The sequence below is a fragment of the Musca autumnalis genome, unplaced genomic scaffold (assembly GCF_047663935.1).
Source record: "Musca autumnalis isolate F117 unplaced genomic scaffold, ASM4766393v1 scaffold_3, whole genome shotgun sequence".
In the NCBI taxonomy this organism is placed as follows: Eukaryota; Metazoa; Arthropoda; class Insecta; order Diptera; family Muscidae; genus Musca; species Musca autumnalis.
This window is the reverse complement of record NW_027411866.1, coordinates 185346812-185360903: the sequence shown is the minus strand read 5'-3', so window position 1 is coordinate 185360903 and position 14092 is coordinate 185346812.

The window sequence follows — 14092 nt, the reverse complement described above, 5'->3', positions numbered from 1 at the left end:
TGGGCTGAAAGAGGACCCTTTCAGGCATCTTTCTGTGAACCATAAACTTTATTCCATGTTGTTCCCTAAAAGTTCTAGCCCACTACAATTGGAATTTCACTAAAATTTAGTAACTAAGGAAAAATAAACGCTACGGTACTTAAATACAACAATCCTACCCACCTTATAAAAAAACAATGAACACAATATCTGTTATAGTTTCCGAGAACTTACTATTTCTTTCTCCAGAAATGTGCAAAAATGACGTTTTTTAACTAAGTTCTTAGTTTACTTAGTTTCAGTATGTTTACTATTAAATCCCATATGGGTAAATCCTGCGTGACGAACGCTACATTTGTACGCGTTTTCGGGCAAAAATACTAACATTTTTTGAACTTTCCAGATAGATGCATTGAATCTATACATGGCATTTAATAGAATTTGAGAGCACTTTCAAATGCCATAAAACAATTTTTTTTAACAAGTATAATTAGCGGAAAAAATTTATTATAAGTTATTGTGACGCACGCCACAAAAAGTGGAAGTAGCTTCCGACCTTGTGCTATGTTTTCATAATTTTTAGCAAATTTTGCGTAATAAAGCACACAAAATGAAAATTTTAAAAGAAAGATGAATATAAGAGAATTCTAAAACAATTAATTTTTAGGCAAACAATTTTGTATTTTTTTTCCAAAATCAGCGAACCTAATGTGACGCACGCTACGTGATGCACGCTACATTTTTTCCAGTATATAGTAAATAAAAACCAGTGTATTTATTTTAACGAAACAATGTATATTTCTTGTAAATAACGTTATTTAAGTCATATTTTATGTTCATAAATAAGTTTATCAATGCGTATATGTCTATAAATAAATTTTATGTTTTAATGAATCTGACGTTAGTGCGATTTTGAGCACATTTTTGTTATATGACGAAAAATAATGTTTGCTTTTAATTCCGGGAATGCTCTTAACGTTAGCCCATCTCTCCGAAAGAATTCCAGCTGATTTTTGTATATAACTTCTGCTTATATATAAAATGAAAATACCATTTGTATTCATTTTTGCCAATTTAAAAAAAAATCATGGGCGTTATTAAGAACAATATTCGGAGCTTTTACCATTTTCCAATTTTTTTTCTTTACGACAGCTCCGATTCCGTCTACTGCACCCTTTCCGTGAGCAGTTGCAAAAAATTCCACTCAAATTTTTCTTTGAAAAAGTGTATACTACTTAAAATGAATTTGTTTTTAAATCGACTTGCACATCCATCAGAAAATAAATATAACTTTGAAATATCATTTCATTTTTTTAATTTCTTAACAATTAACTGAACTCAAATCGCTACGAAAACAGAATAAAACAAAAATAGAATACAAGAGAAAGTGAAAATAGAATTAAAAGGCAAATTTTTTTTTTTATTTTTTGGGAGAACTCAAATCGTGACGAACGCTACAGAAATTAATGCACTGTAATTTTTTTATTTTTTATTATTGTAGTTTTTTTTTCTATTTCCTTAAAAGCAGGATATTAATTTAATTTAAATTTATAGATGAATTAAAAAAAAAAAGAAATTTTTGCCCACAGTATAAAAAAAAACATAATTTTTGTGACGAACGCTACACCACTTGGATCTGTCTTTTCATACCTAATTTCACTTTTTCCAAAATAGTAAAAGATAATATTTTCTGTCAAAATCTAAGAGAATTGAGTGAATAACAATATAGCTTTTGAGTTTACCACTTATGTTAACACTAAAGTAATAATATGAACATGTAAAAAATGTACAATTTTTGTATAAAATTAAAAAACCTGAGGTAGGGTAGAATTTTGTAATAATTTTTGTGTTAATAATGACAGAAAAAAAAAGTTTTTAACATATTTCTAAAATTAGATATCCAGTCTAATCTTCTGTGAAAAAATAAATTAATTTGGATAAAATAAAAAAATTTTTGGCTGGTAGACTGTTTCTGGGATTTGCCCATATGTAAATTGACAATCGGTTACGATTGGGATTTTGGCCAGGAAAATCGATTTCTGAACCAGCGTGCGTAGTAAAAAATAGTAGATTCTTATAGGTTCTGGAAAAGAGCATTAGTGTTCGAATGTGAATTTTCCCTCGACTCCTTATCTTTAAATTATGGAAAAATCCTAGAAATTATTATAGATTTAAGTCAATTTTGTAATTATATTTCTTTATTTACAAATTTTGTTTATTACATTTAAAAGCTTATTTTAAAATGACTGTGCAAAAAAATTTTTGATTAAATAGACAAAGGTTTTAAGGTAAACCGCCTGGCCTTTGCGTTTGTGCGTTGATATAAGTTTATTCTGTGTTGTATTCGCTTATTAGAAACTTTCTATAATTTAAACAAAGTTTCAAGTACATGACCAGCTGTCTCCAGTAATGCTTCACGACCATCCAGAATGTTAATCACATCTTCTTCTGATAATACTGCAGATTGAAAAATTCTCATTCTAAATTCTCTCAGGATAGGACACCCTCCTAAGAAATGCTGCAATGTTTCATCCCGATTTAGATTGCATAACGTACATTTACATTCTCCACTTTCCGTGTTATATCTGGTTGCATTCAAATTGATCAGACCACATCGAGCCTTAAAGATCCATGAAATTTGATCGCTAGTACAAGAGTTAGTAAAGTACATTTCTCCCATTTTATAGTCTAAATGTTTATATATTCTATCTTGGCTCTGATGTTTTAGCCTCAAGTTTTTATGTAACATCGATTTTTGTTCGCTACCTAAAATGTATCTACTAAATAAAGTCCACTCATGTTCATTTGAGGTATTAGGCTATTGAACGTTTAATCATAAAGCAATACTTTTAATATTTGAATCTGGCAAAATAACAATATCATCTGCATAAAGCAGAAGCCTAATATTCATATTTTGAATATAAATACCTCCTTCTAGGTGTTCATTCAGATCATTGATATAAAGCGAGAATAACAGTGGCGATAAGAGGCAGCCTTGTTTCACCCCCGAACTAGTCTCAAAGTATTCGACAGTTCTTCTCCTGTCCATACCGCATATTCTGTATTTCTGTATATACTTTCAATCAGTTTTAGAAATTTATACGAAACACCGAGTTGAGCCAGTTTATATATTAAAGATATTATCAAAAGCGGCTTTAAAGTCCACAAAGAAAGCAGGTACTTTCTTATTTTCCTTCTGTTTAAGATTTACAATTGAAGCCAGATTGTATATGTTATCCACCGTCGAGTAGCCTTTTCGGAAACCTGCCTGGTATTTAGTGAGCACTTGATGATGGTCAACCCAATTATATAGCCTTTGGTTTAAAATTCCCATCATTAATTTATCAATACTATTCATAAAAGCAATTCCTCGATAATTTGACGGTTCTGACATATCTCCTTTTTTGTGAGTAGGGAAAATGATGGTTTTCTTAAAGCATTATCGATGCATCCTGTATTTAAAAATTTGTTGTATCTTGCTACCAGCTGCTTGTGGAAATCATCTGTTGCGTATATAATGTGCTCATAGGGAATTCGGTCCTCCTTTGGCGCTTTGTTTATTTTCACCTTTCTCAAAATACTTCTTAGCTCGCACAAGGTAATTTCGCAGTCTAAAAGCGGATCAATGATATATTGTTGAGCATAACTTATTTCCAGAGAATTATGGGAAGGATTCAAGAGCTCTTGAAAGTATTGATGAGCTGATTTGAAATGTTTGGTTCCTTATCATTTTCACTGCTTTCTACCACTGTTTTGAGTTATGATTCTGTTTGTTGGTAGTGCAAATAATTTTATATTTCTTTGCCGATTCTATGTATTTTTTTCTATCCTCAAATGTATTGCTTCTCCTATACTTTTTCAGAAGAGAAAACATTATGACGTTTAAAATCATACCATGGTTGCTTTGGTGTAAACATTCTTCTGCTCGCTTTAGTTTTTACCGAGGCTTTTTTGTGTTTCCAAGCTCATCTTAAGTGATTTCATTCGATCTGCTTAGAGTTTATTTAGATTCTCTTGGATGCATTCCTAGTATTTCTTAATATTATGGTTATCCCATAAGAGCTTAGGCAACAAGTTAAGATTCTTGATGTTAGTGTTATCTGTTGGTAATTTAAGTTGAAGTTTTATTGGTAAATGATCCGACCACGTTTGTTCTTCAACTGCGAATTCCTCCACAAGACCTAGTATTTCCTGGAATACTGCGCATATATCATTTACGGATTTGCCTGTTCCACTTATGAAGGTAAGATGCCCTTCCTCGTCTCAACGCCTTCTACCGTTCAGAATGAGAAGATTGTTATGTGTACACAATTCTATTGGCAGGTTCCCTTTTCTGTTTGTGTGTTTGTCTCGAGATTTTCGTGTGGTCATACTAGCAGAAAATATCTCTCTATAAATTCCACTAACTTCTTGTGTTACTTCACCTATCCTCGCATTAAGGTCCCCAATTAATATTACATGAAACAAATCGTTTTCTTCGAGAACCTTACAGATCTTATTATAGTTGTTGTCTCATTGAGCGGGTCTCCAGTACTGGGGAATAATTGTGAATAATGGCCCTTGTTTGGAGTGAAACTGATAGCAATTGATGTTTTCATGTTCTGTGACCCTATGTTTAATGCCCATTTTTGATGTAGTTTCGTTGACTGCAACTATGATGCCACCAATTGCACGACCGTATGTGTGTTCTCTTGTTGCTGTAGCATTATATAATGAAATCCCGGGAAGTATTTTTTAATGTTTTCAAATTTATTTTCAGTTAAATGGGTTTCAGTAAGTATAATTCGACGCCTCCAAACAATAGTATGCTAAGTCGACTTAGCATGTTTTCAAGTTCTTTACATTTTTATATTTACCGTCCTTTAACTTAAATTCTGTCAAATATTTCCTTAGCGTAGTACTGAAGGTCAAAGAAATTTCCAAACTTTTAGAGCTTGTCCTGCAAAACTCGCTTTTCAGAATTAGCAAACTATTATTTAGAGGTGTAGAACGTGCTTTAACTTAAATTCTGTCTAATTTTGGTAATGATCTGTCAATCCGAACAGAAGTTATAAACAAATATTGACTTAGCATAGTACTGAAGTTCAAAAAAAATTTCCAAACTTTGAGAGCTTCTCCTCCAAAACTCACATTTTAGACTTAGCATACTATTATTTGGAGGTGTCGAATTATGTCATTGTTATGTAAATAATTGAAAAAAGATGGAAATAGATATTTATTTTCAATCCCATTTATGTTGTATGATAAGATAGAGAGGTTATTGTAGGTTAATTTTGGGGTTGCATTTAGTTTTTTGATTCAGTTTCAGATTTATAATGTCGCCGTAGATCTTTTGTAGTTCCTCTTTAGCATCGTTCTTTCCTGCAATAAGCTTGCGGTCCTTATTCCAAGTAAACCATGTATTATTTATTCTTATTCTGTCTTCCTTAACTGTGATGATTTAAGTCAATTGTTCTTAACTATTTTCGATTCAATAATATACTGTATTTCTTTGTGCCAAATCTGCGCGTAATAACGATTTTACTAATATTAAGGGGTGTGCGAATATGAATTTTGCATACTATAACTTTTTTTAATTGTGGAAAAAAATTGTTGTAACAATTGTATACGAATGTGTTTCAGTCCCTGAGGACTGTTTTAGAAAACTAAACATTTATCTCGCTAAAACATTTTCCATATACCTAAAGAATCACAAAAATAAAGTGGATACGATTCATCATTATTATCATTAGCAACCCCGTCAGCACTTTTTGGATGAACACCAAACGAAAGAAGCCCTCAACACACCAATGAAATTTTACCCAAAACGTTAATAGCCAACTCCCCATTAAGCAGACATAGCCAAATTATAGCTCCAAATTCTCTCAGACGTTTAAAATTAACGATTCGTGCAAAATTTTAAATTAACCTTAAGAATGAATGAATTTCACAAGAATAGAAGGCTATACTACCAGTTTAAAGTGGAAGGGAACGAGTGGGGGATACGATGTATGGGCAACAACATGAAAAATAGTTTATAGAGGACAAGAAAAAAAATAAAGGAAGATAGATAATGACTTAAACACGAAAGGTAATTGAAATTATGATTAGCACTCTGCTGTTAAGCAACAACGAAGCCAGTAATGCTCCAACTTTAACTAAGCACAGCTAATGGAAACTCGGCGTTGCGTTTTTCCACTTTTGAGATAATTAAGGAATTTATACGAACAACAACAACAACAACGAAAGCAAGAAAAAGATTGAAAAATATTTCATGGTTTGTTAAATACCTAAACGAAATATGAGAACCTATTTTAAGTTCAGCCAGAATAAATTACATTTTATTCGCAGACGGGTGGGGTAGGGATGAATGGCAATTGTGTGTTGCCATTTTTTTGTTTTTTGGTTTTCATACAACATGAGACGTGCTGGAAATTTTCAATTTGAATTCTTCTCCATATTATTTTTTTTTTCTTTAAACATAAAGAAATTAACAATAAAATATTATGTACACATTCGAAACCTAGTACAATTCTGATATTACGCAAACTTTGTTTTGGACTTTTTTTATTATGTTACTTTTTTGTTGCTGCAGCTCCGCCGCAATTACTTTCTTCTTTGAATTTTAACTTACACTCTCTGTGTTCTTTAAGTCATTCAAAAACAGCAACAACAGCAACGAACAACAAAGAAGAGACTACAGTGACAAAAACAACAAAGCCGACTACGATGACGAACACTTAGCAAGAATTATTCTCCAGAGTCTTTTGCACAATACACATATTACGTAAATCATTCTCTTGGCCAAACGAAAAAGAAAGAACAACAACAAAGACGAAAATTACATAAAAGACAACAACAGCCTAAGCCGAGCCTAAGTAGGTACATACAAAATAAGGAAACACGGATTAGAAGAAGAAACACTAAAGCAAAAAAAGAGCAACATCATGGAAAATAATAATGTATAAGAGAAATGGAAACTCATTGAAGGAAATTATTCTTCTAACCACCACTTCCCTTCTCTTTTTTGAGGTTTTGCGTTTTAAATGTTAGCATAGGTTGTTGTTTGGTTGTTCTATTCGGTAATTTCATTAGGCATGGTAGGCTTACAGGTGAGTGAGAGTGAATAAAGTTCAATTTCATTTCATACACACACACAGAGATGTGGCCAGCAATTTCTTCTCCAACTCTCAACAGGTAAATAGATAGAATTGATCATACGCTCGCTCTCACCCAAAACCACAAATACTCAGGTGTGCATGTGTATTTTGTTTCCCCAAATGCTACAGAAAATCTCTGCACCCATACAGAGACACAAATAGCTGTAAATTTTGTTATTAACTGAATTCGCCGTAACCATCTCATTTGGTGTTTGGTGTTCTCTCTCTCCCGGTAAAATTCACAGGTGTTTCATTCTTTAACTTGTTTCTATACAAGTCACGTACTTGCGGATGTTTGTGTTGTTAATCTTTTTTGAGATAAATTCGCCGTAGCTGTTTGATGAGCACAAATTGGGGGAAAAAAAGAGTATTGAATGTCAAGTGAGAGTAATTCAGATGAATAGAGTAAAATGTGAAAACAAACTAATATTTTGTGGTTTGAAAAATTCTTATCGTCGAAATTTTTCGTGTTGCCAACATATAGTTTGTAGGCAGGGTAATTACTGGTGCTCTCAAATGTCCTTGTCCAGAAACATAACAAAATTTGGGAATGTTTTCATTTGGATTTACGAACAAGCTGCAATTTTAAAAGTAACTTATCTTGGGTCAGATTGCTCTTCTTTGAAAAATTGTGTGGAAAAATATTTGCTTTATAGATGATGACTTAAACTCTACACCAAACGTGGAAGGTTTATTATAGGTTTGATTTGCCAAATATTCATGTACTTACTTACTTCCTTAGGGGTAGTTTACACTATATGTAAATGTCATTATATATTCGCTCGTTATATATTCGCTAATATGTGCAATATTGGAGATTTTCCTTACGCAATTTACTCTGTGCGTCCACACAAGCAATAATGTAATAAAACTACGTCTCCACATTGCCTCCGTGGGTAGATATGGAATGATTTTATTTTGTGTCATATGACATTTACATATAGTGTAAACTACCCCTTAGCTGGCCCATTACAGAACATTTGTTCTATAAGCCGAACTAAGAAAAGATCTCCAATTCTATCTGTTTACTGCTTCATATCTTTATCCACTTGTTTGCTCCATCTAAGCTTAGGCCTGCCAATTCTGCGTGCACCGCCATGTGGCACGTATTTATACGGCCTTTTAGCGGGTTCATCATCGCTCATTCTAGCCAACACAATCGTTGCATCTCATCTCTCTTATCTAAACTGACATCGTTGTATAGCAGATACAGCTCGTGGTTCATACGACGCCGATATTCACCGTCAACGCAGATTGGTCCGTAGATCTTTCGAAGAATTTTTCTCTCAAACACACCAAGCACTGCCTTGTCTGCTTGCGAAAGTACCCAGGCTTTGGAACCATACATCAGCACGGGTAGTACCAGGGTTTTGTAAAGCGTTGTTTTTGTTTGACGAGATGTGGCTTTATTCCTAAACTGCTTACTCAGACCGAAGTAGCATATGTTGTCCAACACTATTCTTCTTCGTATTTCACAAATGATGGTGTTGGTTGTGTTTACGGCGGTGCCGAGGTAGACAAAGTCCTTTACTAACTCAAAATTATAGGAAACAACGTCAACAGTTGGCACAATCTCTATGGACGCATTGCGCGTCGACACCATCAATTTGGTCTTTTCGCCGTTTACCGCCAGACCCACTTTAGCAGATTCCCTTTCGACTTTTGCAAAGGTGTCAGTTACTTCCTTTACCGTCTCGTATGACCTTTTGTAGCATGATGTTGAAAAGATCACACGACAGGCTGTCTCCTTGTCTAAACCTCTTTTGGTAATAAACACTTCGGAGAGGTTCTTTCCTATTTTAACCGAGGACCGGTTATCAGTTAATGTCATACTACAAAGCCGAATGAGCTTTGCAGGAATACCACAATCAGACATGGCTTGGAACACTTTTGAACGTATAGGGCTGTCGAAGGCTGCTTTATAATCGACGAAAAGATGGAAGCTGTCGATCTGCATTTCTTGGGTCTTTTCCAGGATTTGTCTTAAGGTAAATATCGGGTCAATGGTGGATTTGCCCGGTCTAAAGGCGCACTGATAAGGTCCAATAATTTTATTGGCCATAGGCTTTAGTCTCTCATACAATATGCCAGATACTATCTTATATGCAATAGGGAGTAGATTTATGCCCCTGTAATTGGAACACACAGTCTTATCTCCCTTCTTGTGGACTGGACATAAGATGCTCAGGTTCCAATCGTCGGGTACTCTTTCTCCCGTCAGATGGTGCTAACTGGCTGATGAATACACCTTATCAGCGTGTCGTCTCCGGTTTTGAAGAGCTCGGCTGGTAAGCCATCGGCTCCTGCTGCCTAATTATTCTTCAGCCGGTTTATTGCTGTCTTTAACTCATCTTCGCTGGCCGGTATATATTCAATACCATCTTCTGGGATTGGATCTGCGGTATCTTCGCCGTCTTCGCTACTATTGGATACCAACAATTTAGAAACATGTTCTTTCAATATCCTGAGCACAGTATCTGTATCAGTTACCAAATTACCTTGCTGGTCTCTACAGAAGGATGTGTCTGGACCAAAGCCATCAGTTTGATGTTTCACTGCTTGGTAGAACTTTCAAACTTCATTCTGGCTCCTGTACATTCCGATTTTGTTCACACTCCCGCTTTTGCATTTCTCTCTTTTTCCTGCGGAAAAGACGTTTTCTTGTTTTCTGATCCGGAGACAACCAGGTGCCCTTATGAATGTCGAGATGCTTAAATCTGGTGGTGGTAACGATCATGTTTTTGCCCCTGCGAAGTCTATCAGCCTCATTCCATTGTCAGATGTTTCACTATGGAGTCTGAATTTCCCGACTGTTGGGCCCAAGATATTCTATTTTCCTATTTTGGGATTAAAATCACCTAGAATAATTTTATTGTCATGGGCAGAACAACGGCCATAAGTTTCTTCTAAGCGCTCGTAAAATATATCTTTGGTTTGTTCGTCCTTGTCTTCAGTGGGAGCATGAGTGCAAATAAAGCTGATGTTGAAGAATTTGCTTTTAGTCGAATTGCAGCGAATCTTTCATTCACTGGGGTGAAGCTGGCGACCAGATGTTTTACCTTCCGACCAACCACAACTCCGCAGCCATACTCATGCTTTGTGGCATGACAGCTATAATACAGTGCGTCACCTTTATGTGTTGTTGTGACACTTTTCCCAATCCATCATATTTCTTGTATGGCAGTAATGTTGGCCTTGTACTTTTGAAGTACATCTGTCAATACGTAAACTGCACCTTCTCTATAAAGAGTTCGAACATTCCAGGTGCAGATTCGCAGATCATGGTCCTTAAAACGGTCACGGGGTTCGTCAACTTTAGAGGGGATTGTTTTTCTTTTCTTTCGTTTTTTCATAGAGGAGGGTTCCTAACCCGACGTCCAAAACGCAAGTTTTTAACGTTCTTATGGGAGAAGGCGCGGCACATGTTAGCTCGCTACCTTTAACGGGTTTTAAAGGCAGGTCAGTGTCCACTTGAGCAGAAAGCCGGCCAATACCGTTCCTTGGTATCTTTCATCCCCTACCTAACAAAAAGAATATATAACTATAGCCATTGTTGATGATCGCAAAATATTTATGTGGAGAAATGGACCAAACACATTATTTCTATCTGATTTTATAGCTGTTTATAGGTCACGGTAATAGTCGGCGCAAAATTTTTAAATAACTTTTGAATTTATGATGAAGAACAAGTTTACAATTTAAACTGATGATCAGGTAATACTTGAAGGGTTAAATGGACCAAAACTTTGGTTACTAACTGTGAAAATTTTGAAAAATATTGTATACCCTACACCACTATGTGGGGAGGGTATTATAAGTTGTTTTTGACCAACAGAAAGTCTCGACGAGCTGAGTTGATCTGGCTATTTGTGTCCGTCAACCTGTCCATCTAGACATTGTAATAACGAACAGGTTGCAATTTTGATCGGTTCGTCACAAAATATTAGGGGCTCATGGGAATTTCAGGGAGCCTATTGATTTTGGCGATGCACACTGGTCTGAAATCCAATTTTTCTGGCCAAAACTATTTGAACGTCCTTTTTGTGTTGATATTTAGTTTTATTTATAATTAATGTCACAAAATATTAATTCAGAATTATTTTCACCCTGAATTTACAAAAAAACCGTTAAAATATATTAAACAGGATGACCCCATTGTATGGGGTCTAAAATAAAACTTCGACTTATTTTTATAATTTTTGGTGCGAAGGGTTCATATATTCTAAGAAATGGAAATGAAAAATTATAGCTAAATCGGCTTAAAAATATGGTTAAAATTGTCAAATTATCTTAAATTGGGGGTACTATTGTATGGGGGCTGTACCCCAACGTGGACCTATGTCGACAATTTTTGGTTGAAATATTCTCTGGACTCTCAAAATAAAAACAAAAAGTTTTCAGGAAAATCGGTTCAAAATTTTGTTTCCTAGAATTAAATTTGTACCAGCCGAATATGAAATATTTCGGAATTTGATGTAGCCTGAAACAATTGTGCATAATTTATCGCAACGAATCGCACCTTGAAAAGATTTTTTTATTAAAGTTTACTTCCATATTGCGAAGAAAAAAACTCAAAAGAAGAATGTCACAAAATTGACTTTTGGCCAAAGAATTTACATTTGCGACCAATGTGCGATGGCAGGAAAAAATCCGGAGTTGAAATGGACAAAACACTTATGTGGAGAAAAAGTCAATGTTTTATTCATATACGAATATATCCTCTTCTAGTAGGGGTACTCCAAAAGCAACGTTTGTCAATGGAAGAAGAAAATATCAGGCAAAGGAGGCAAACAACGGAGATAACCCAATAGGCGGTAGAACATCCCATTTTTTTATTTCAATCATAATGACGAATATCCAAGCTTTGGTTGGATGCATACTTAGTCCCGATAATGAAAGTAGATCGTCTGAGCTTTAAATCAATACAGAGTTGTTGCAATAGGTGGTAAACTATCTCAATTTTAATATTTTGAATGTTTTATTTTAAAGGCAATGTCGGCTCGGCCCAACATTGATCCTTTCCTTACTACTGAAAATTAATAAAACATGCACCATTTTTAACTTTTTCCTATACTTGGACCACATATGCTTTTATGTTATTTTCACTAAGGCTTTTTAATGTATGTTCCATATTGATTCTGCTGTATCTTCCATAAAAAATAGCAACAGAAACAAGTTAGAAAGTTTTAGCCGGTTTTGCGGAAATATATGTAAGGGAATATACCCTCAGATCATCATTATACCTCAGCCTTTAGGCTAGAAGGGTATATACACTTTGATACGAAAAATGTCTCGATAACTCTCGAACAGTTCAACCGATTAAGTTCGAAGATGGGCCATATCGGTCCACTCCTTCTGGTACCACCCCCACAAAAGTTCAAAATGTTTCTGTAAAATGGTCTGAACGATAACTATCGAAGGGAGCAATCGATTTGGTCAAAACTTTGCACATCGTATTATTCCTTCCAGATATAGATCTGGTTCGAATATGAACTATATCTGTCCACTCCTTCGTGTACCTCCCACACAAAATTCGGATAAAGTGAAATTTAAGGGCTCCTCTCGGATGGTTTTGCAAGTTTTTTTCAGTAAGTTTTCCTTACGGCTCCCTTTATTACGGTACTTTTTTTTTTTTTTGCGGAAGTCCATACTTCCTGAGATATTGGCCTAAAAGCTCCAAGAAACCCTGACAGCACCAACCAAAATGGCAAATCCGCAAGATAATTATCGCAGGGAGTTTCCGATTGGTGCACACTTCGCACATCGTGCTATTTCATCCAGCCATGGATCAGGTTGGAATATGGATTGTATCGGTCCACTCCTTCGAGTACCTCCCACAAAAAATTCGGATAAAGCGAAGTTTAAGAGCTCCTCACAGATCGTTTTGAATTTTTTTTCAGTAGGTTTTTCGAGCCGCTTCATTTACAACGGTATATTTTTCCGGAGTAAGTCAATACATCCTAAGATTATGACCCAAAAGCTCCAAAAACCTTCCGGCACATACTAACATGGCTACTGTGCAAAATAACCCGCAAACTTTTTCAAATTTTTTAAACGTTGTTTAACGTAATTTAATATTTCGAGTCCTTTATGAAAAAGTTTGGTTACTAAAAATGTTTGGTATATGTCAATGATTTGGCATAGCCCCACATAACGGTACATACATATTTTAAAGCTAAGTCGTGAAACAAAATCAATATATTTTATATACGGCATAGTTATTGTGTTTGGTTTGGTTTTGTTTTTTTTTTTCAGTGGCTGAGGGTATATCTCCGCACTGCTGACTGATACATTCTTTCTTGTTTTAAAATTGTCTGATTTCACTGAGAATTCCCCATATACTTCCTTATTGTACAATTATTACAAAAGTATTTTTCAAAAAATTTCAAAAAATTCTCAATTTAAATGACCTGTTTCATTAAGATAATTCGAATATAATATTGATCTGAAGCTATTTTGGTAAATTGTATTATATTCAATTGAAATGCCAATTTACATGCCGAGCTTTATTAAAACACGTCTAATGTAAACATTGCCCGATGCATGAATTCGGATGCAAAATCAATCTACTTAAGTGAATGTGTATGTAGATTAACAAGGAAAGATTAAGCCGAGATTTGATGAGGACAATAAATTCAACGCGGAGTTCAAACGAGAAACATTCCATTTATGGGATATTTCGAACTTCGCTTTAATTAACTCATCAGATTACTCCCCGTTTCGTTATTAATGCAATAATTTCCAAGGGGACAAATATTTATGGTAGCTATCCCAGAACATTGATGATCTCTAGCATAGATTCCCATATCAATTTGTTAAGTATAACAAAATTAAATGTCATCAAATTCAAATAAATATCTATGTGATCTTGTGATCTCGTTTTACATGGGAATTAAATTACGCACTCTTCACTTCCATGGAATTCCCCTAGTTTAGTCTATAATTAGAAAAGTAATGATATGCCGCTCGTTATT